Source organism: Grus americana, chromosome 5 (assembly GCF_028858705.1).
Source record: "Grus americana isolate bGruAme1 chromosome 5, bGruAme1.mat, whole genome shotgun sequence".
Classification (NCBI taxonomy): domain Eukaryota; kingdom Metazoa; phylum Chordata; class Aves; order Gruiformes; family Gruidae; genus Grus; species Grus americana.
In genome coordinates, this window is record NC_072856.1 from 12,625,435 (window position 1) to 12,647,150 (window position 21,716).

A 21,716-nucleotide genomic window follows, 5' to 3' on the forward strand; every position below is an offset into this window, starting at 1 on the left:
AGCTGAAGACCTTCATTCCTCACTGTATTCTTCACAAGAGACAATTCCTGACCACTGTAAAGACTCACGTGGTCCCTGGAGTGGTCACAATTCAGGCAGGGTTGTAGTTTGAATATTGCTGTGGTTTTTTACGCTGAAACTTCCTAGTGAGTGGGACAGCAGCTGAACCTGCAGATCTGCTCTGACATTGGTGATAGACCTGCTTCAAGCAGGAGATTGGGCTAACATCCAGGGGCCCTGCCGACCCATGTTTCATGGCGCTTTGTGGTAGTTCATGGAGGTTCAGTGACATGCAAAGCCAAGCAAGCAGGCAAGGTGCGAAAACAGAATGAACAATTACAATAACATTCGACCACGAAGGGTGTTGAGGGATGGCAATTGGGTTCACATGCCTGTACATATGCTGGGGTTTGCCTATTCCTGCTGTTATTAAGCTAGAAGTGAAAAGATGTAATTCTCCATCTCAAGAGATATCCAGCCTACTTGAAATGTTTATAGCAGTTAAAGTTTCTCTGTTCAGAACAGGCCAAAAAGATTGGTGTGCTTTGGATGAGTGTGTCTCTATTCATATTTCAAAAAATGCCTGCATCTTAAATTACCTTCTGCAGGTTGCTATGAAGAGTGTAGTATCAGGGAAGGGCCTTTATATGTTTCTAAAATGATACATAGCGCTGATGTTATATTTGTCATCCGATTTTGAAAAAATTAGCACAAACAGAGGAGAAAATCTGTCCGATTATCTGTGAACAGTTTATGAATCCAGTTGGCCTGCTGTAAACCTGGGAGGGATTTTTGGACAAAACACATAGTGTATTTGGTATTGTTTTAGCTGAAAGCAAGCGATCTTTTGAACTATCCACTTTGAAAGGATGTTTACTGGCTAAATTCAACAAAATTTTATGTGCGTGTTGGGGGGTGTCAAGAAGTCTGAAAACAGCACTATTTGCTGTTAAGGGAAAACTTTCATCAGGGTGAAGAGAAATTATTTGGGATGATATTGAACTGTTAATTATTTCTGGAGGGCAAATAAAGTGGGGAAAAATCAATTCTACCCCATGGCTTATATTGGTAAGTAAGGGATGGTCATGCTTAGCAGCTCACTGCACAGAGAAGAGAAGCTACAAAAATTACTCGGGACTCCCTTGCTGCATTTGCAGGGGGACTTGGTGGTTCAGCAAGTGAAGTCTGAAAAGCTTGGTCATCACCCCCATTTTCTTCCCTATGGGGCCTTCAGGTGGATATAATGCTGTGCTTCCAACCATCGTCCTGCACCCCGCTAGCATCGTGGGCCAGGGCTCCCCATCCGGGGGGAAGTAAGAGCTCTCATGCATGGGAAGCAACACTGTATTTGCAGCTTTCCAGCCTGCCAAAGACAGCACGTTGGTGGCAGCAGCAAGCATGTCCGCAGCAGCCAGCCGTGCTGGCTGCAACCCACTGCTTTGGCAGGGGAGGAAGCCACAGCCCAGCCAAGCCCGATGGAAGGGAAGCATCCAGCCCACAAGGAGGGAGGGTGATGGTGTGCTAGGGGGGCAGGAAGGTCCACTGCAAGGAGGAGTTGTCCAGCCAAGATGGTCTGCCACAAGAAATCTAGGGCACATTTAAAGTCAACTTGTTTCAGCATCTGCCAAAGGCAGACCCAGGAACCTCACTCTGTCCCCCGGGGCCTTGTTGAGACAGTCAAAGAGATTTTCAGGGGTATGCTGGAGCAGAGCTAAGCCCAACAGCACACAGCTGGTTTACCATCATAGAAAGTCTAACTTAGAAAAAGGAATTTTTCCTTGTTGATTTGTATGATTTTCTTTGGAGAGGGATGGTCCTTTGGGCTCTCTGCTTTTTCACTCATCTGTTAAAAAGCCCCATTTTGGGACATCCCACTTCTTCCAGCCAAGAAGAGCTGGATTCTGCTCCTGGCTTGCTCAGAAGTGGTTGCTCAAGAGCAAAATGAAGCATTCTTGTCAGGAATTGGATGCATAACATCCAATGTGCTCCTGGGGTCAGAGAATTAGGTCTTAGGTTTGAAGAGAAATCCTCCGCATGGCAGTACATTACGTCAGTACAGAAATGGACCATCCAATTTTGCATTCCAATATGAAACACAGCAGCCAGGTGATATGTCCAGCAATATGCAAGTTTAATAAACTTCCTGTTTGACTTGCAGACAGAATAAATAGTTCCACGATGTCTGCTTAACAAAGCCAAATTGCGCACCTCTCCATATTGCAACTAGAACTGCTGCAGTTAAGGGACTGTCAACATTTCCCATCTGGATGGATGATTTAGCTGCTTTGCTTCACATCAGGGCTAACTTGGCATTTGACTTACCCAGTGCTGTTACACGGTTCTGTTTTTACTGAATATAATTTGCATCCACTGACTATGTCATTCTTGGGCTTGAAAAAGGAGTTTTAAGCAGCATTGGAGTAGAAAGAAAATTAATATTTAAACACATAATTTTGCAAATCCCTGGAGAATGAGAAGAAACTTAGAGGCAGATGCAACAGAGTCTGGATATGGCAAACATTCCCCCCTCCTTGCTTTTAGTTTTAAAAAGGTCCATAGGATTGAACTATTACTCATTAGCGTCTGCCCCCCAGCTTTCTATTCTGTGCTGAACGCATAGTGTTTGTATAGAAAACAAACTTATTGCACTGTGTTATAAGATTTGAATGCAAACATTTAATTAACGTTATCTATTCAGAAGCATTGTTTAAACAAAAGTTAACCTTTCTGTGACAAAGCTGAATGAAACTTTGAAACTGAAGGTCAGGTTTTTTGTTCCTCTGACCAGTGCCATGGATTGATGTGCTGTTGATACAACCGCTTTCTCAGATTTCACGTATGGAAGTCTATGATGAAGTAGTAACTTCATTAATTTGGCCCATACTGATTCAGTTGAATACTAATATTTTGACCTTATTCCCTAGGAAATATTCTTCTGCTGCACAAACTTGGAAAGCATGGCCATCCCTGCGGTGCGAGCCACATTTATGACAAGTTTTCGGAAAGGTAATATTTCACGCGTAAGTACATGACTGTTGGTTCTTAACACTTTCTGCATTATCAGAAAGAGGTATGAGTCTTCATTGTCCTGTGGTTTTTGAGTGTTCCTTTCTTTCCCTTTTTTTCAGTACCCTGAGATTTATATTTTTGTGTGTCCTGTAACTCAGGAGGGACAAGGATGCAAGTCCTATGCGCAACTGACCTCGCCTGGGCTGACACAGTTTTGAAACGGGCCACAACACAAAGCATAAGGATGCATATTTACAAAGGTATTTAAGCAGCCAACTCCTTTAATGTCTTTGTGTGGCTAAAGCTCTGTAGTGGATCCACCAGCCTCCATTAAGTAGGTACGTGGAGAAGCTGGACGTTGGTTACACATTGACTGACCCCCATAGTCTAACTCAGTAATCACTGAGGTGGAATCTGCCTGGTTATCTCAAGGAGGAGGAGGAAACTGGGCTAGGAATTATGTTTTGTGAAAATACAATACAAATTCCTAACCCAGTTTTCAGTCAGGAGAGCATGTTATTGTTGAACAATTGATACCACTTCATGGAAGCTTGTTTTCTGTGCCTTAAGGGAAATTCAATTAAGTGAACTTCTATTTTAAACCACTGCTCTTTCCTGTCACTGATGAAGCAATAACAATTACAGAACATGGGATTTTCTGGGAGTGCTGGTTGTTTCTTCTCATTGATATTAATTTTGCTGCCTCTATTTGAATCTTATCTATAATACTCCCCGGGGCAGTCCACTAGAGACCTAACTGATTTTGCTGGTGACTCCAGGCTGGTGTGTACTTGCTGCCCACTAAGGCAAGAAGAAAGGCATGTCCCACAGCTGCAGGAGTTAGAGCTAGAGGTGCTATGGCCCCAGTGAATAGGGCTGTACATGACAGTAGCTGAGGTTTGTGGCATACTCTACCCATGAGCTGTTGCAGACATCCAGACGAGCTCTGCTTCTGTCACTAACCAGCCCAGAAATCAAAATGTTCACAAGTGGTGCAAGTCCATTGTCTAGTCCTTGCCTTTCCACACTCATTACAGCTTAACAAATGCAGAGATCTGAATCTAACATGACAAGAAGTGTCAGAATCGAGGATTAATTCTCTGTGAAATAGTTTCCGTGATGGGATGCTGCCAGGAAGCTTGACTCTATCTTCCTTGGACACCCCAGATTCCCACAAACTGTGAGGAGAGGACTGTGTGGGCAAGGAATGCGGCATGAGCTTGTAATCTTTTCAGCTAGATAGAGATATCTTAGCACATAAGTGGGATGCTCTCAAGAGCCTGCTGTGCCAAAAAGGCGACCCTTCTAGGACGGGGACCATTTATAGAATGCTGATTTTTAGTACAGAGCACGTTTTTATAACTGACTTCTATAAATGTTAAATACCAGGCCAATTAAGCTTGACAGTGCTGACAGAATCTTAATTAAATCAGTGCGAACACCACCAGTCTTGCATAACTCTGTTTCCATCAAAAGCATCAGAAATTATGATTTTTTTTTTCTTTGTCCCTTAGATGAAGTTCTGACAGCTTGTTCCCGTTTCCAGTACTGCTGGTTCATTAATTTGTCCATGATTCTGAGCTTTCTACTCCACTCCCATCTCTCTTTGGTTCTCTGCTTTGCTTGACATTTTGGCTCATTCCCTACAATGCTATATACTGGCTACAGAGAGTTCAAGTGTGCCTTTCCTGTAACCCTTCTGTCCCTCCATTTAAGGGCAGAGAGTACAAACCTGCAGTCCTTCAACAAGGATGGATCTTGCAAAACACTAACTACCAAGAGCTTGTATTTGGTGTTCAGTATTTTTTTCTTTTTTCTTTTCGTGGAGACCAAGTCCCTAGGCAAAACTGTCATTTAAGCACAGTGGAAATTCAACATGCAAGTAGATTGCTGAGCATGTTGTCCAGGATGTTGGCAATCCACGTGACTTCTGTGAAACGGGTGCTGATTAATTACTGGATATGTAAGAGTTAAAGGTAATGTAATGTCTGGTCTTGCTGTCAGAGTCTCCTACCTGTCTGCCCACGCACAAGGCGGACCGCTTGCATGCCAGCCTTTGAGTCATGCAGCAAGGCAAGGGCAGCCACACGTGCGAAAGAGCACAAGCTAGGGCAAAGTCCTTCGCTTTATGCACAGATGAGGGGCAAAAATCCTGGCAGCCCCCCTGGTAGTAGCTGACATCTTTCTCTGATTTAGATACCTGCAATTTGATACCCACCAAAGCAGCTGCTACCTGAGGTGAGGGCAGGAAATGCTCATGTGATTTTTGCAACTTCAGCCTGCTGGGCTCCTCCCCAGAGGAGAACTACTCTGAATGCTGGCTGTCCCCTCCTGTTGCTGGATGACTGGGGAGAACCTGCTTTGTCAGTGGGGAGTGAACAGCAGGAATCTGGCTTCATCTGGCCTGATGCCACCCGTGGGTCCCCCCAGGAAAAGGAAATTCCATGCTGCTCCCAAGGACAGCTTGAAGTCCTCTCTTTTCCTGGAAATGGTGCAAGGGGAACTTAACCTGGACGTGATAGCTGGGATCCAGCCTGAAGTCTCTTCAACTCAAGAAATAGTTTGCCTGTCTCTATCTAAACATTTTTGGCTGTCTCTGCTTAAAAGGTTTATATAATTTCACAAAACTACTCACATGTCCAGCACTGCAAAACAGATAGGGAGAGGAGCTGAGTGTGTATAACAAGCTGGAATACAACAAAAAAATACTTAAAGCTATGATCAACTTGGTAGCACACAGGGACCACCGGGGTGGTCACAAGGGTTGACTTAAATTCTGCTCGCTCTCTCTTCTGCTTTCTTATCCCATTTACATCCTTGATCTCTGGGTTAATCATGCTGTGATGACCTAGACTTCATCAAACCTTCAGCTCTTCTGAGTAAATGTTGTTAGCGTCTTCAGAGAACGTATGGATCAAGTTCTCAGGGTCTTGAAAGTGCCACCATGTCCCGAGATCCCATTTCGTAGACTGCAGTTCATCTTCTTGTCTGTTCTCCGTTTGATTTGTATTCAGAATCAGACCACATGATGTAGAATGAAAACAGAGGTTTTGTGTAATCTGGTCTTATCTCTCATTCCAGACGTATCCTGAAATGACTCGTTCTTTCTTCTCTTTATTTCACAATGTAAGCATTTCACAGAGGAGGTGACATCTTTCAGTGCTTTAGCATTTCATCTCCCTATGTCTTCACATTTTTTTCCACTTTCTCATCTGCATGTTACCAACTTAATTAAACTGCACAATGACTTTAAAAACACAAGCTCTAACAAAAACTAACGAGGATGTTTCTTGGCAATTGGTCATTGTTTTGCCTTGGGCCCATAGCTTCACTTGCCGCTCTCCACTGGGCGCTGAATCCATGCTTGTGTTTAAAGATAACTGCTCTAAGCATGATTGTATCACAGTTTCTGTGTATGTTTTCAGGAGGGTTTAATGTTGTACAATCTGCCCATTATAACCACATTTCCAGACAATAGCAGGCTGCAGAATACAGTGCAATAAAGTGTTAGCAAATCTTGTTCCTGTTCATTCCCTGTTCATTCTATTTAGGTTCCGATGAGCTGGTTTAAGAGCACACAGGAAAAAAAAAACAAACCAACCCCATGAGCTCAAAGCAATGGCTGCAAATATAACTAGTTTTCGTAGTCCGCAAGCAAAAATGACATGGCTTCCAGTCGAGGTATGTGATATTTTTCCATCTGAATCTGTCTGCCAAAGCAGCATAAGCTTAAGACCTTTCTTATCTAAATCATGCAGATTGACTAATCGTGTTGATTTGACTGGACCAGCTTTCAACAAAGGCATTGGAGAAAAACTGCAGCAGCTGTCATCTTTCTCTGTGGGATTTCAGGTACATTTCTGCAGCTCAGTGTGTCTTGAAAGTATGAGCAAGTGGAGTCTGTTGAGAGTGGAGGAAGCTTCCCATTCTTATTGTCATCTTATGACCTGTTTTCCACAAGCAACACCACAGTGCTAATTACTTTTGTAACAGAGCAATTTGTCATGATTTACTTGTTTCTTCTATACGCATAGTTAGTAGTTGAAGGAGCCAAATTCCATTCAAGGTTGAGTATAAGTGACTTTGCCTTGATTTCCTGTCTTGTTAAAGATACAGCTGATATTTAAACAGTTGGGAAGTCATGTTCCTTGAAAGACCTGCTCCTTTGAATTCCTGTAAATAAACATCTTTAATTTCCGAGTGCCATGTGTCAGGAAAATCCTGAAACCATGCTGAAGGCATGTTATTGCCACATAGGTGCATGGGTCAGAACCATCTTTTGCAAGACCAGAAAGGATCTGATCTTGTGTCAAATTGTACTCCTGGTTCCTAGAAATACTCTTGCTAGAAGATAAGCAAAATGATGTAATCATGGATGTCCACTGAGTATTCTGGATTGAATGAAATCCTCCTTGTGTACCATGGGAATGGTCATAGAATAAAAATTCCAGATGGGCTAATCATAACACAAACATTGACTGAGGTTTCACGCTGGGACATCTGGAAGAACAACTATGGAGCAAAATGCTAAAAAGAAAAGGTGTGTTCATCCTGACTGGGGAAGACTCTTACCTTGGAGTGGCCGGGGCCCCTTATTGAGAGGAAATGCCCTCTTTGGCCAGTATTAATTAATGACAGGATTTCCCATCCAGTCCACTCTTGGACTTGAAGATGAGCTCTTGAAGCTGCCTGTTGGGTGGGAGGAGGGGTCTGTTGGGGAGTCATGTCCCTGGGGAAGGTCATCATGGAAATCCCTGGTGCCTGGGTGAGGCTTTAGAGTGGTGTCCCCTGTTTGTCTTCATTAATGTTTAAATGTACCGTGTGGAGAATAGAGCTGAATTTGAGTTTGCTCTATATGCCATCTACAGGTATTGGGATGAGAGAGACGACTTCTCCTGCTGAAGCTGTCTTTATGCTTTGCATTTAATGTAAACAGTGTGTTTAGAAATGTATTGTCTGTGGCAGATCTGACATCACAACAAAATTCTTTAAAATTAAATGTTTAGGGGGAATCATGTGTCAGCTGCCTAGCATTGAAATGTATGGAATGGAATTAAGAAAACCTTTTCTTAATTAAAAAATGAAAATGGATTCTGAACTTTATCTAAGGGTCACTTTGGGATGATTTCTAGACAGAAAAAAATCTTGGCTTTCTGGCAGGACAGCTGTGAGGGAGTGTTCTATTCATTAGAACACAATTTGTCCAAGAAAATACGTTCCAAGTCCTAATCAATTTAGATGAAAACTTGCTGGACAGGGTTCAAGCAGGCCAGTTATGGAGTCTTATAAAGCCAAACCCACATGTCTCAGTGGGCAAGAGGCAAGATAATCTTAGCTTACAATGGAATGTTTAAATTTATACAGCTAAGATACTGACATAGGCACAAGGGTTGGTTCTTTTGTGTTGTTGATTTTTTTTTTTTAACCAGAAACATGTGAAGAATTAGAATTTTTAAAGAGAGGGAATGTCCCTTTAAGATCTAATCACTCATGGTGAATGGACTGTGGCCAGATTCATCCTTGCTTTAGCGTCTATAGAAAGATTTTTGGAAAAGACCAGCTTCCAAAGCACTAGAAACGTAGGTGTGCCTCCAAATGAAGGCCCTTGGCATCACAGGCTCTTGCAGAGTTTTATAATTCCCAGCTGTATAAGGATTTCTTTTAATGAACTGCTTCAGCAGTGGAAATTCAGCAGTTTGGAGAAGCTGTTGTACAGTAAGCCCTTGGGAAGGTGACACCATGCACAGCATTGTTCAGCCGTTAAATGTACGCTCTTTATGATGACACGTTGCTACCGAGCATAGAAAACCACAGGACAACACACCCCCAGCCTTCCTGGTGTTAATGGTAACTATTTTAGGGTTTGCTTTTCTGTCATTCAGTTAGTTTCTCCATTATTGCAGCTAGTGTTTCAAGCTGAAGAAGGGTACTTAAATAACTTTCAAACAATGCATTTGCAGATCCACACTTTAAATTCCCTTAGGGATGAGATATAACCTGAGCAATCTTTAAACTGGGGCATATTTAATTTCTTAACTTGAAACAGTTTTCTAACTTGCAGAGTCTTAGCCAAGGTTAATCTCTACCACAAACATTAATCAAGTGTGTCTTTTGCAGTAACTGTTGATGCTTGGTAGGAAGCCACAGCAACAAGTCAATCTCTGAAGTGCCAGCTTACATCCGCCTTCTTGCTAGTGGATCCTCTGCTCTCCTGCATCCGTCACTGGGAAATGACAAACACACCATTTCTCCCGTCTCATCATTCTCTTCTGGCACTTGAAGGCCTCCACTGACTTCGGGGGGGGGGGGGGGGGGAAATCTTCCTAGCTGCAACTGGCCCTGTCTACACCACAGGGCAGTCCCTCAGTCCCTAACTTGTTACTCACCAGCCCTCTCCCATCCAGGGACTAAGACCCAAGTCAGGAGCTGTCTTTTCTCATCGTGACTCCTGTAGTTTCAAGGGACAGTGAAACACCTCCTCTGCCAGTCCTCTTCTCTCAAACAGCACCATCCACAACACCATCCAAGCACCTGCGTCCACCCTCTTGACACGAAGGCGGATTTATCCACATGACTGGGACTGGATGTGAAAGAAAAGGAGCATACAGTATTGTTAAGCAACTTGTGGTTAAAGTCACAAACTCTGGAGACTCCTCGACTACTGTAAACGCCAGCAGTTCGTTGTCCCACAGCCTCTTCCTTCCTTCATGCCCCACTCTGCCAAGTCAGCCACCTGAGACTCTGCTCATTGCTCTTGTTTTCCCTGGCTCTTCTCACTTGTTTACTTAAAAATCTCTTTCCCTCCCCTGCCCTTCATTTGAATTTCTTGCAGGAGGGTCTTATAAGGACACCTACTTTAATCAGAATTTCCTGTGAGTTAATAGGCAGCTTTTTTTGGTTTTTGCATGTTTTGAAATTAAAATTTAATCGTTTCTTAAATGCCCCTTTCCCAAACCACTTTAAAACAAACCCTTTTCTTACAGAAAGTAATGGTTTTAAAGCCCCAGTTTAAAAGCCAAACTCTGTACAGAGGACGAGGGGTACTTTGGATGCAGCAGGACAGCCTGTCACCCAAGGGAAAACAGCCGACATGCTGCTGAAGCTGACTGCATATTTTCATTTTCAAAAAGCACTCAAGACTAAAACCACCTGTGAGTGAGTCTAGCTTCTCCGGCTGATTTAGTAGGGCCTAGTGCAGAGTGTCCTGTCAAAAGGCACGCTTATTTTCACAAGGCAAATGAATCAGTTTTTATGTGGCAGGGCTGCAGCTCATTGGGATGAACTCATTAAAACTTTGTAAAACAAACTGTAAGCAAGAGGTGCAATATTTCATTATTCAAACCCAGAGAATAGACAGGCGTCCTATGGAAAAGTGAGTCATATTCTCTGTGGTACATTCTGTTCATTCTGTTATAATAAACACGAGTGTTTGTTTGCTGAGCCCATTAGCATCCAACTATAAACTTGATTAGGAGGACGAGTTCCTCAGCCCGCTGCTGGGTTAGCGTGTGCACTGCCGTTTGGTCGCTCCGTTGTATAACAGAACCAGTCATGTCAGACTGCCATTCCAAAAGGAAATAACAGCACTTTCTTCATTTCTTTCAAATCCATCCCAAATTTCTATTAAAGACATCAAAGCAATGACTCTAATACTTTCCATGCTTTCTGAACGACTCATCTTTTAAAGAAACTGCTGGGAAATAAGGCACCACCAAGGTTCCTTAATTCCAGGGTTTGAGACTTTTAAGAATCTCATGGAAAAAAGTCAAAACAAGAAGCCACAAACCTACTTTCTCATAAAACCCTTCTCCATATTTTATATATTAGTATTAATTTCTGTGCTACTAGTTTGAGTTGGTTTTACAAGCTACATGCCAGAAGATAAAACAGGTCATTACTCTACCTTTGTGACTGCAGAAGGTAAATTAGCTAATCAAATGTACTAATTACTACCATTGTTGGAAGACCATGGCCAAGGGAATGACTTTTAAATAGAGTGGTGGTTGGCTGCATCTAGAACTAGTACTGAAACAAGGGATTGTCTGCTGGAGACAAAGGGACTTCTGGGAAGGAAGTTTCTATGCAGTATAAACAGCATTTTGGAAATCTGACTCTTGCCCAGTTGTAAGAATGGGCAAGGCCTCCAAATTTTTAAATGCTTGCTGCATTTCTAATGACTGTAGATGGGGTGGGAGGGATTGCTGCTGACTTCAGCAGGAAGAGAGTTGGAGATCAGCCATAGGTTAGAAACTCCTTGGGCTGAAGTGTTACATCTGTTTCCATAGAATCACTTGCTTGTTACAATTATTTGTCTAGTGCAGTGCTCCAGGAAGTGAGGTTACTACCCTGTAATATCTGAAAGGAAGGGCTGAGGATAAGGAGTATCCACTGTCTGGCTCTGACAGGTAGGCATGCCGAGCTTCTGGGGTGCATGATGGTATCCTTAAGACTGCTCATTTTGCTGACTTTTTTCTTCCACCTTCTATCCACGGGTCAGAGAGGCAGCAGCATGCAGTTGCAGACTCTCTCTAGCACAAAATGGAGCACACACTGAAAAGCTGTGGAGTAACAGCATGAGACTGTGGGTAAAATGGCTACTTCACTCCTCAGACTGAACCCACCTTGGGGCACTCAAGTAGGAAATGAGAAGTTTTTTGTCTTTTTACTGTGGCAAATATCTGGTGATAGTTTTTGGGGTGCTTTTTTTAAAATAAATTCCTCTTCAAGGTATCCGATTACTAAAGTTCATTTCTCCTTTTAAGTCCCATATTGCAGGTATTTTTTAGTAGTCAAGGAAAACGCTGTACTGTTCCTCCTCAAAGTCTCCTTATGCCATTCTTTGCTGAAGTGGAGAAATGCTTCAGAGCCATGTCACATGCTTTCAGCTAGTCCACCTCCAGGTTCCCACCCAGCAAGACAGTGAAGCAGCAGCCAAAGACTCTCCTCACCCACTGCAGAGCCTCAGCTTACCTCTGTGAGTCATGCGTCGCGGGAGGGCATCTCAACTATAAATGGGATGTTTAATAAACCTGAGGTTTCTTGATCTTCAGACGTTCGTAGCTATTCACAAAAAATTAAATATACAGTCCTGCATGATCAGCTACACGCTGGGGAAAAACATACATAGTATTGAAGCATTGTGCTTGAGCAGGGCCAGGATCTCTCAGTGGGTTCTCTGGCAGGAATTGAGTGGTTGGCATTGTATTTTTCTAGGTAAAATACAAGAAGTTTATCTAGTAATTGAGCCTGTTGAATCCAGAGCAGCCTGAAGTCTTGTAACACCCCCTGCACACACATGCCTATGTTGCAGGTGCAAATACCACATTTAAGAAATAATTATTTGATTTCTGCTATTTGTCCCTTACTTTTCCCTACCAGTAACTGTCATCTTCCCACCATGGACATTGTCACCCTGTGGACACATGGTTGCAGTTTGTGGGGTTTTGGGGGGTTTTGTTTGTTTGTTTGTTTGTTTGCTTGGTTGGCTTTTTTTAAAAAATGTTCTCCTTGGAGAAGGGGATGCTGTATGTGTGTGGGTGTTTAGACCAAAGGAGAGGATGTTGGGAGCTGCAGGTCGCAGTCTTTGCTGTACTGGCTCCTGGTGAGGCATGGATGTGTAAAGGCGTTTGGTATGTGCTGCTACAAGAAATACATGTGCAAGCATGACGTGATATCTGTGGGTGCTAAGTGCAGAGGCATCTCTTTGGGAGCTCTAACGTTTGATTTGCTGACAATATCGCTCCAGTGAAAAAGCTTTTATTTGCTTCCCACCTCAGTTTGTTTATCTGTAAAATGGGAATAGGGAACTTCCTAGAGAACCTAGAGCTAAATTTTTGATTAATCATAGCTTTTGCATGCCCTTGAGGAGAGTATAAGCAATAAATCTCTGAAGCTGCATACCAACGTTTCTGTGGTTGAAGCATCAAGGGAGCACCTTTTCCAAAGACACTGCTGTATTCTCCTGGGTATGTGTTTTGTGGCAAGCCTCTGTTGAGACTTTGGCATGCAGAGTCTCAGCACCTAGACCCCACAACCCCCTTCCGTGTGCAGACCCAGTATTCTTTCTCTGTGGAGTCTGTCCTGCTGGGGGCTGCAGGTTTGCTGTTGGAGCTAGGAAGGTGCCTATCATGTGCACCGTGCTTTTGAGGTGCGGAAAGCAGCATCTGGACTCCATGGTCTGTTGGGGCACAGCCCTAACATGCACAGGCAATGGCCCCCTCCCAGCATCAGCACACAGGGCCATTCACCACTGGGGCTGTGGGCATGCACACTGCCTCCCAAATCGGCTGGAAGGTCAGTCGGGTCACCCCGTGCCTCTTGGCAACAGACCCCAATGCTTTACCATCGGCTCCTGGGAGGCTGTGACATTTGAGCTTATACTGGCTGCCCCAGTGCAGGGAGGTCAAACAAATTGAATTACTCTTCAAATTAGCTGGATACAGCTTTGATCGCTGTCCATTTGAGACCTTGCGTGTTTTAGCTGGAAAAATGCACACCACGTTCCAGCCACCTCCTCCAGCCAGGGGAGCAGTGATGCCACTGGCAAACGCATGCGCTCACTGAGCATTACTTAGCTGGAAAGTTATCGCTGAAGCGTGTCCTCTATCGAGAACAATCTCGGCTTCACTGGGCCTATCTCTTACAGATGTTAATTCCTTACTATTATCTTTACAAGTTCCAACAGAATAGTAAGCTGCAGTAAAGAGGGGATATGTTCAATTTAAGCAATGAGATTACTATGCTCTGAATAAAGCCACTTTTATTAATAATTACCTCTCTGCCGTGACTTTAAATTCAAACAGCTGGACAGCCTCTGCTCTTTATTAATTTCCTTGGATCCTTTGGCACATAGCCCTCAATTGCTGTGATGTAATGGTATAAAAAGTTGGCTCCTGTCTGAGCTTCCACCCACAAGTTCTAAATTTGGAGCATGGCAAATTTCTGCAGATTCCAGAGACAGGCTATGCTCAAGACGTGCTGATGCCTTCAGTCCCATCCTATTGCACCAAACAACAAGATTGTGTGCTTTTTATAACTAGGATCATAAATATGACTCAGATGCACATGTTGTCTATGTAAGCACTTGGGGTTGGCTATCACTTTATGGCACTGGGAAGAAGCCAAGCCAAATAAAAATTGTTTTGAGTAAATATTACATTTCTAGAGCATGAATAACTTTTCTCTGCAGCCAACGTGTCACTAATGGGAATAAGGAAGAAGACGGGGTGGGGGGAAAGCAGTAACTAAATCATCCCACTAAACACAGACAGTCTGCAGCAGGACCTGTTGTTTCGACTCGTCTGGGGTGTAATATCCCAGATAATTCGTAGCAGGTCTCAGCAAGGCTACAAGCAATGGAAATAAAAATAGCTCTATAGTTCAGCGCCATCCTGCTGGACGGCTCTCTCTTGGGTGGGATCTCCACCAGTGGTATGTAAAACAGGCGACCAAAGAACCAAGTGTCCTTCTCTCCCCACTCCCAAATGTGCAGAGGCTTGAGCATGCGGATTGCTCTGCGGAGATCAGTGTTGCTACTCACATGCTCAGTGCTAAGCGTGTGCATATGTCTGTTCAGGATCTGGGCCAAAAGGAAGGATGAGTTTTTCATCCTGCGACTTTGGGACCCCGGGGGATGTCTGCATTGCAGAACATGGGGAAACAGAAAATGAGCCCACATGCAGCTTTGTGCTGCTGCACCGGAAGGCGAAGCGGCTTATCAGCAGTTCTCTGGGACAGTGATATGCCATCCCACCACCAGTGTGTACCACTGCAGGGCTGGTCAGCATGGCTGCTGGCTCTGCTTCAGCTCTTCCAGCAAGTTGATATGTCTCAGCTTCCCCCCAGCCCCCAAAAACCCCAATTACTCCTGCCCTTGAGTAGTGCTCAGCGAGCAGCTTAGGAAGTGCTTCATCTACCTGAAATGCAAAGGGATAAAAGCAATGCTCTTTCTGAAGAAATTATTGGGAAACATTCCCTGATAAAAGGAATCTTCAAGTCTCCCAAAAATAATAGCCAGATAGAAATAACGAGTGAGACTCTAGCTTTGAAAATCATTAGTGGCTTTCCCATTTTCCTAATGGGCATGTAATCCTGAGCATTGTGCATTCCTTCATGTTGCACCTGTGAGCTTTTGCATATCAGATAAGTGCTTCCCTGAACTTTGCTGTCTTTTCCTTTTTTGTAGGCTCCTTTGGCATAGCAGGAAGAAAACCTGGCTTTAAAAGAGGCATTCAGATAGGAAGCAGCAATGTTCCAGGAGGATTTCTGAGTCAAACAGGAGAGGAACTGGCTTCTCAAGGTCTGTATTTCAGAGATGCCTAAAACATGCTGCTGCACAGTTGGAGCAGGTGAGTGGGGAAGCGTCAAGAGCACTCAACGTTCTCATGTCCCAGCCATCCCAATCAGAAGCATTTGAAGAGCTTTTCTGTGCAGTAGGCTGGACTAGGGCTTGCAGATAAAATGTTTCAAGGGCTGTGAGCCCTGCAATAACGACGACAACCTTGACGTCAGCAGACCTGTCTCTCCAGGGACTAGTGCTGAGAAATCAGTGCCGATTTGCCCAGCTAAGGCAGCTTTGACTGTGTTTCCAGGATCTGGACGATAAGTCTTTTTTCCATGCCGTGCAAGCTGCCAGTGGTCATTCTTTGCCAGGGGAGCAGCCTGAGCAGCGTACAAGGGACTGACTCCCTCCCCTTTGTAATGTGTTTTACAGTTCAGAGAAACTTTTGTAACACAATAGAGTGTTTTTACATATTAGAGCTTCTAAATTGTTAGAACAGTTGGAAAATCCTAATTGCCTTTAGTAGATGAGAGAAAAATAGCGAAGAAAACATTTTGGATTGCAGAATTAACAAGACTAGGAGCTGAAGATCCGTTCCCAAGACCAAAAACATATTCAGGGAGCCCTGTCGTAGTCACGAGTTTATCACAAATACTCGAGCCTTCAACAAGTGATTTGCACCTACCTGCAAAACTTGTTGCTCTGAGTTGCAGAGCTTAAGCTCTGAAAACTGTCCAGAGATGCAACGTCCAGGTCAGTCATGTTTAGATTTACCCCAGGATGTTTCTGGGGCTCCACACACACAAGGGAGGGGAAAACCTACCTGGGATTGATTCAGCAGCCTGAATTAGAGATGATGAAAGAGGGCTTGGCTGGAGCACAGCGTGACTTTACGACTACTGGTTTAATTTTCCTGACACTTTGGGGGTAGCTATGTGATGATTTAGCTCCAGTTAATTAGAGAGCTAAAGGCTGCTTCAGTTGTGGTTGTTACCCAAGAGCTCAGAGGAGGTTTTCTGGCCTTGTGAATAAAGGTGAAGGAGCTGGAGTCGCCCTTGTGAGGGGCTGGCAGGGGATGGTGCCAGGGGGCTCTGGTTGTGCAGGGGTTGCCCTGTTATATGTGGCCCTTTCCAAGGCCTCACACAGCAATCTCAGGTTTGCACCTTATGGACACAATTTCAGTTTATCGTTGTATTGCTTAGAGTTCTCTTTTTAGGGACAGCTGAGTATTTCACAGATGTCTGTGTGCTTTTTTAATAGGTAAATATCATTCACATTTCATCAATGAACATTGAGGCATAAGAAGGTTAAGGGACCTGACGAAGGTGATAGCAAGTCAAATTGTTTGGAATTTTGTAGCTCTGAAATATCATCTTTCTACAACAGGAAACCCTCTCAGGAGTAGTAGGTTTTCATTAAAACAACAGTTCAAACCTGTCGATCTTGATATATCAGGAAAAAGAGGAATGTAGAAAATGTGAAAGTTAGCTTAGTCTCTCTTAAACTAAACCACCAGGTTCCCATTCCTATGGAGAAACAAATACCCTGCAGGCATCATGGTGTCTTTGATTTATTTTTGGAAGCTGAAAACTCCCCCTTTTGGTGTCTGAGCTAAGAAAAAAACAAGGATTTTGTGGGCCAGCAAAAGGTTTCTGGAGGAAAAAACCTTCAGTCCCACATCTCAAGAGTTTATGACATGAGCAGTTAAGCTAATGTAATCCAACTTAGCCTCCCCTACATTTCAAAATTGGATTAAAGTTCGTAAGTCATTGAGGGAAAATGTTACCCAACAGAGTAACTGTATGACTCTCAAATTAGTGTCAGGCCTTCGCAGCTGTGGGGGCAGACCCTGGTTTTAGTCGTCTGAGTAAATCAGGGTAACCAATGTGCCCAGAGCACATGAGGGGGTGAGACACATCACTGCTGCTCAGCCTTTGCAGCTAGGTGGAAGCCCACCAAGCTGTGATGACTGGGTATGCTGACCACCTTGTTGTTCATAATCTGCCTGATCCTCGCTCTTTTTACTGTTCTTTGGTGAGATAAGTCATCCAAACCCTAAGAAAAGGGTTTGGTTTGGTGTTACGTGCGCTTTCCTTGCAAAAGAAAAGTGGGGTTTTTCCTCCTGCAGTAGCAGTGTGTTGCTGCACGTACACAAGTGACGCAGCTCCCAGCATGCTACCAACTCAGCTGTAAAAAACCCGTGTAGTACCGCATCTGTGTGAATCTGCCTTTCAAAACAGGATCCGCAGATGTGATTAATTACAAGCCTGCTGAGGGAGACGCTTTGCTCCCGTGAGCTGGTTCAGAGGGCCGTGCGGCGGTGTCCGGCTGCCATCTGGCGTCCGACGCCCGGTGGGGGCCACGGCGGGGCAGGGCCCCACGAAGCATCCCCCAAGTCACCCCAGCCTGACGACAGGGCTGTTCAAGTGGCAACCTCTGGTCTACGTCCAAGCCGTGAGCAAATCCTGCCCAGACTCACCAAGGCCCCCCGCCACGGTATCTCCCGCATTCCTGCGGCAGATCTGGTATTTCTTATTGTTCTCCCCGTCTCTGGGGGAGCAGCTGCAGCTGCCTGGCTGGCCTGCTGGGGCAGGAGCTGGCGGAGTCCTGTGCTGTGGGTCCCAGAACTAGCCGGGGGCTTTGGAAAAATCGTGTCAGTCTTCTCGCCCTGCTTCGGCATGTAGGGAGTTGGGGCTGATCAGGAGGGGCGAGATAAAAATGAGAAAAGAATGGAAAACTGGAAGACCAGCGAGTGGTCGTGCAGCACCACTCGCCCGGAGGTGGTGCAGGCTCAGTGCACGCTGCCCTGGGCCCAGCACTCGCCCAGGAGTTTCCTGCTAAAATAGCTGCGCCAGTCTGCAGCAACAGTCTGATAAACGCCTGCTAACTGGTATGGTGGTATCTGGGTCGCAGGGACATGGGTCAGAGTAGGATGAGGAGGGGAAACAGAGGCAGAACTGTCTTTGAAGCTGTGCAGGACTGGACCATGCTCTGCAGAGACAGCAGAAATGCCAGGGAGTGGCCCGGCCCAGTGAGGGCGTTTGGCACCTGGTGTGGTTTTCTTTTTCCCTTTTCCTTTGGTGAGCTGTTCTGCCAAGCTGGTTCTCATACCGCGCCCCATGCCTGCACCCAGCCCTTGGCTGCCCAGCCCTTGGAAGTATGATTTCAAGGAATATATGCTCTGGATTTTCTCCTGCCAGTGGGGAGGATTTGCTGGCTGGAGGTGGCCTGAGAGCAGTTGTGGGTTTGGCTGTTGCCATCCGTAATGGTGACAACAAAGGGAGCATGCGGGAGCACAGGCAGGCAAGTTTTTTTTGCAAATGGGGCCACGTATGGCTGTGCTGCTAGACCAGGCTTGGGGTGATGGTTCTTTCTGACCAACCATCTCACAGGGATGTTCTGTGGGCCAACAACAACCCCCTTGGGCATTATGCAGTCCTCACAGGCAGACAGCGGCCACACTAAAGTAAAACAACAAATGCAGAAAATGCCACCTCCATCCCTACAGGGAGCAGCATGGGCCCCACCACACTGCTCAGCTTTTTTTTGCTGGGGGGAACCTGTGTGTGAGCAGGCTGTACCTGCCCCCACCATTTCCCACCTTCATTCTGTGAAAAAGCAGCCCAGGGCCAACCCAATCTTTCTGGCAGGGGGGAAAACCCAGCTGCAAAATGGGGCATGCTTCTCCCTTGCAGGCAGATGTGGCGGTCAACTTCACGGGCTTGGAAAGAGCAAAACCGCCTCAATGCATTGCTGCCAAAGGAAATATGGTTGGGAAAACACAACCTTAGGCTGCTCCAAATGCAAAATTTCAGTCCCAGCTATGCTGTGAGAGGGACTGTCTAGAGGTGTCTAAGCACAGTCTGACCTTAAATAAGTTCGTAAGTGGGGTTTATTCCATTTTTAGTCAGGACAAAGGAACTGACACCCCAGAGGACCTGGGCTTCCCCAGCACTTGCATGATGTGTCAGGGCTGAGCTGCACAAACCTCTGTGGAGTGGAAAGAAAAATCCCCATGCTCTGGTAGGCATTGAAACAGCTAATAAGTGTCAACACCGAGGAAGCCTAGGCTGGTTTTGAAACTGTCTGTCTCATGTCAGTGCTTGAGTTTTTAATCCCATCCGAGGTACTGGTGTGTTCAAATTAGACTTGTTGGCCAAGTTAGGTGAAAGGACACTGGTGCCTTTTGCCACTGTGGGCAAGAGCAGCTGACGCAGACCTGCGCGAGTCACACTCAAATGTCCTCACAAACACCCTGGTAGGTGCCTCGTGGTGAAATCTGCATTGCCTGAGCAAATCGCTGTGGTGTGCTCAGAAAATAGGTGACGACAGGAATAACGGCAGGTGAGCATTTGCATGAAGACATTAGGCCTGAATCCTGTAAAAGTTATATGTGTGCTGTAGCCATGACAAGTAGCTCTATTAATTGGCAATGATTAATAACTGTATAAAACTGGTGCTAGAGCAAGCTCCTTTGATAGGCAGAAGAGTGATATGAGCAAACTAAGGTAGAGAGGGTTTTGTTTTGGGGTTTTTTTGGTGCTTGTTTTATTAAGGAATTTAAAGTAATGACCAGTGGGGAAAAGTGAGTCCAGTTGTTCTGGGGTTTGTGATTTATTTTTTTTCTTTTTATCAACATTCTGCCCAGTCTGTCATGGGTTTTTCTCTGGCCAGCTGCTCATATCCTTTTACATTACCTCTGTCAATTAGGCTAAAATATCAGAAAGAAGGGAGGAGAGGGGCTCTCATCAAGCAGTCTTTCTGGGATTGTGCTTGTAGGTGTTAAAAACTGCCTCATTAAATCTCCCTCCCAAGGCTTTTCAGGATATTTTTATCTTTTGTTTTGCATCATACTGGTCCAATTTTAATTTCTTGTGGAGGCAAGAAGCAACTACCTTTTTCCAAACTTTTCTTTCATCTTATGTGTTAAAACAACCACTGGCCTTTCCATTTTCTGAAGGATGTGTATTTTTGACATACTCAGAAAAAGAGTTCATAAAACAGTGCTTTTCTGCACTTTCGCTTCCCTCACAGTTCCAAGTAGTTGAAGGTCACGGTGAGACTCAATGTGTGAAAGTCACGATAGTCTCTAAATTCATGTAGTGTTACAGACTTTCTGTTTGCATTTTCTTTTGGAACTCAGGGCCGCATTATCAGTGACAAGAGTCCTCAAGACATGATGTATGTATGGCTGCTCACCCTGCCAGGCGGGGGAGCCCCAAAGTATTTCAAACCACAGGCTGGTCTCTCCCCGCCCCCCCCCCCCATGCCCCCCATTTGTGACTGGAAGGGATGAGTCTGGGTCCTGCTCCCAAGAGGGGATATGTATGAGCTGGCATGTTGCATATCTGTCTCTCAGCCCTGCTCCTGCAGCCCCAGGGCTTTTTATTCTGCAATGAGCACCAGCCCAGGGAGAACTCGTGGGGGTGAAGGATGAAGGAGGCAAGTACAGGAGGCACCTGGCAAAACATTATTTACAGGTAAGTAACCCTCCTTACCCCCCCCCCCCCCCCCCCCCCCCCCCAATTCCCTTAGGAAAGCTGTATGGCAGCCCAGGCTTTGCACTGCAGCTGGGAGCTTGCTGGATGATATATCTGACTGTACACATTGTCCTTCTGTGGTGCAGTGGGGTTTGGGTTTTTTTGGAAAATATGCCTGACTTCTTTTAGCTTAAAGGCTCTGACCATAAATTTATCCTAGGCTAGTGGTAACACTCGTATTGTAAAATCCTTTTTCCTAGGCTCACTGGATGTCTCTGGGATCAGATATGCTGAGCTAACAGAAGAACCAAATTGGCTCATGACCTGAAGGACAACAACGTGCTACGACGACGGCAGTGAGGTAATCAATACAGCAGGAGACCTGGGGTCACTTAACATTTTTCCAGCCGGTGCACCTCTCTCTCTCTCTCTCTCGTGAAGGGCGGGTGCAGCTGTTGAGGGGGAGCGAAGCCGAAGGGACACCGTTCATTGTCTCGGATCCGCTCGCAGGGAAGGCGCTGGCGGGCGGGGCCGCCACCAGAGGGCAGCTGGAGCCCGACGATGAGCCAGGCCCTGGCCGCGGCTTTTGTTTCCGCCTATGGCTCGGCCGCCGCCCCGGTCCAACGTCCAGGCCGGGAGGCGCCGGGGCTCCCACCGTGAGCCCAAAAGGTAAAGAAAATATCAAACAGGAGAGCACCGCAATTATCAAATAACCAGCATAGCATAGGCAGAGCTGGAAAGTCCCTAACTAACTGATGAGTGGGGGGACTAAAATCTTGCTAGTGTTGCAGGAGATTGTCAGTCTGAGACGACAACTTGATGGCACATTAAATTCCTCTCCTCTGTGCCCTTTAAGAACAAATAATTACCCACCCCAACCCCCCCCCACCCCCCAAGCAGTTCCAAGACCTTATGGCTATCTCCTTTCCTTTCCTGGCTGTGCACTG

At 45.3% G+C, this 21,716-nt stretch overlaps 2 long non-coding RNA genes across 2 annotated transcripts; both read left to right on the top strand.

Moving 5' to 3' along the window:
- The first annotated feature begins 6,606 nt into the window (after window positions 1–6,606).
- Window positions 6,607–9,288, top strand: LOC129207635 (uncharacterized). The gene is made up of 3 exons (XR_008577495.1): window positions 6,607–6,690; window positions 6,768–6,861; window positions 9,127–9,288. It is a non-coding gene; the product is annotated as an uncharacterized LOC129207635 (long non-coding RNA).
- Window positions 9,289–11,301: 2,013 nt separating this feature from the next.
- LOC129207634 (uncharacterized) lies at window positions 11,302–21,480 on the top strand. Its single transcript, XR_008577494.1, has 4 exons — window positions 11,302–11,983; window positions 15,194–15,307; window positions 21,030–21,130; window positions 21,211–21,480. It is a non-coding gene; the product is annotated as an uncharacterized LOC129207634 (long non-coding RNA).
- Window positions 21,481–21,716: the final 236 nt, after the last annotated feature.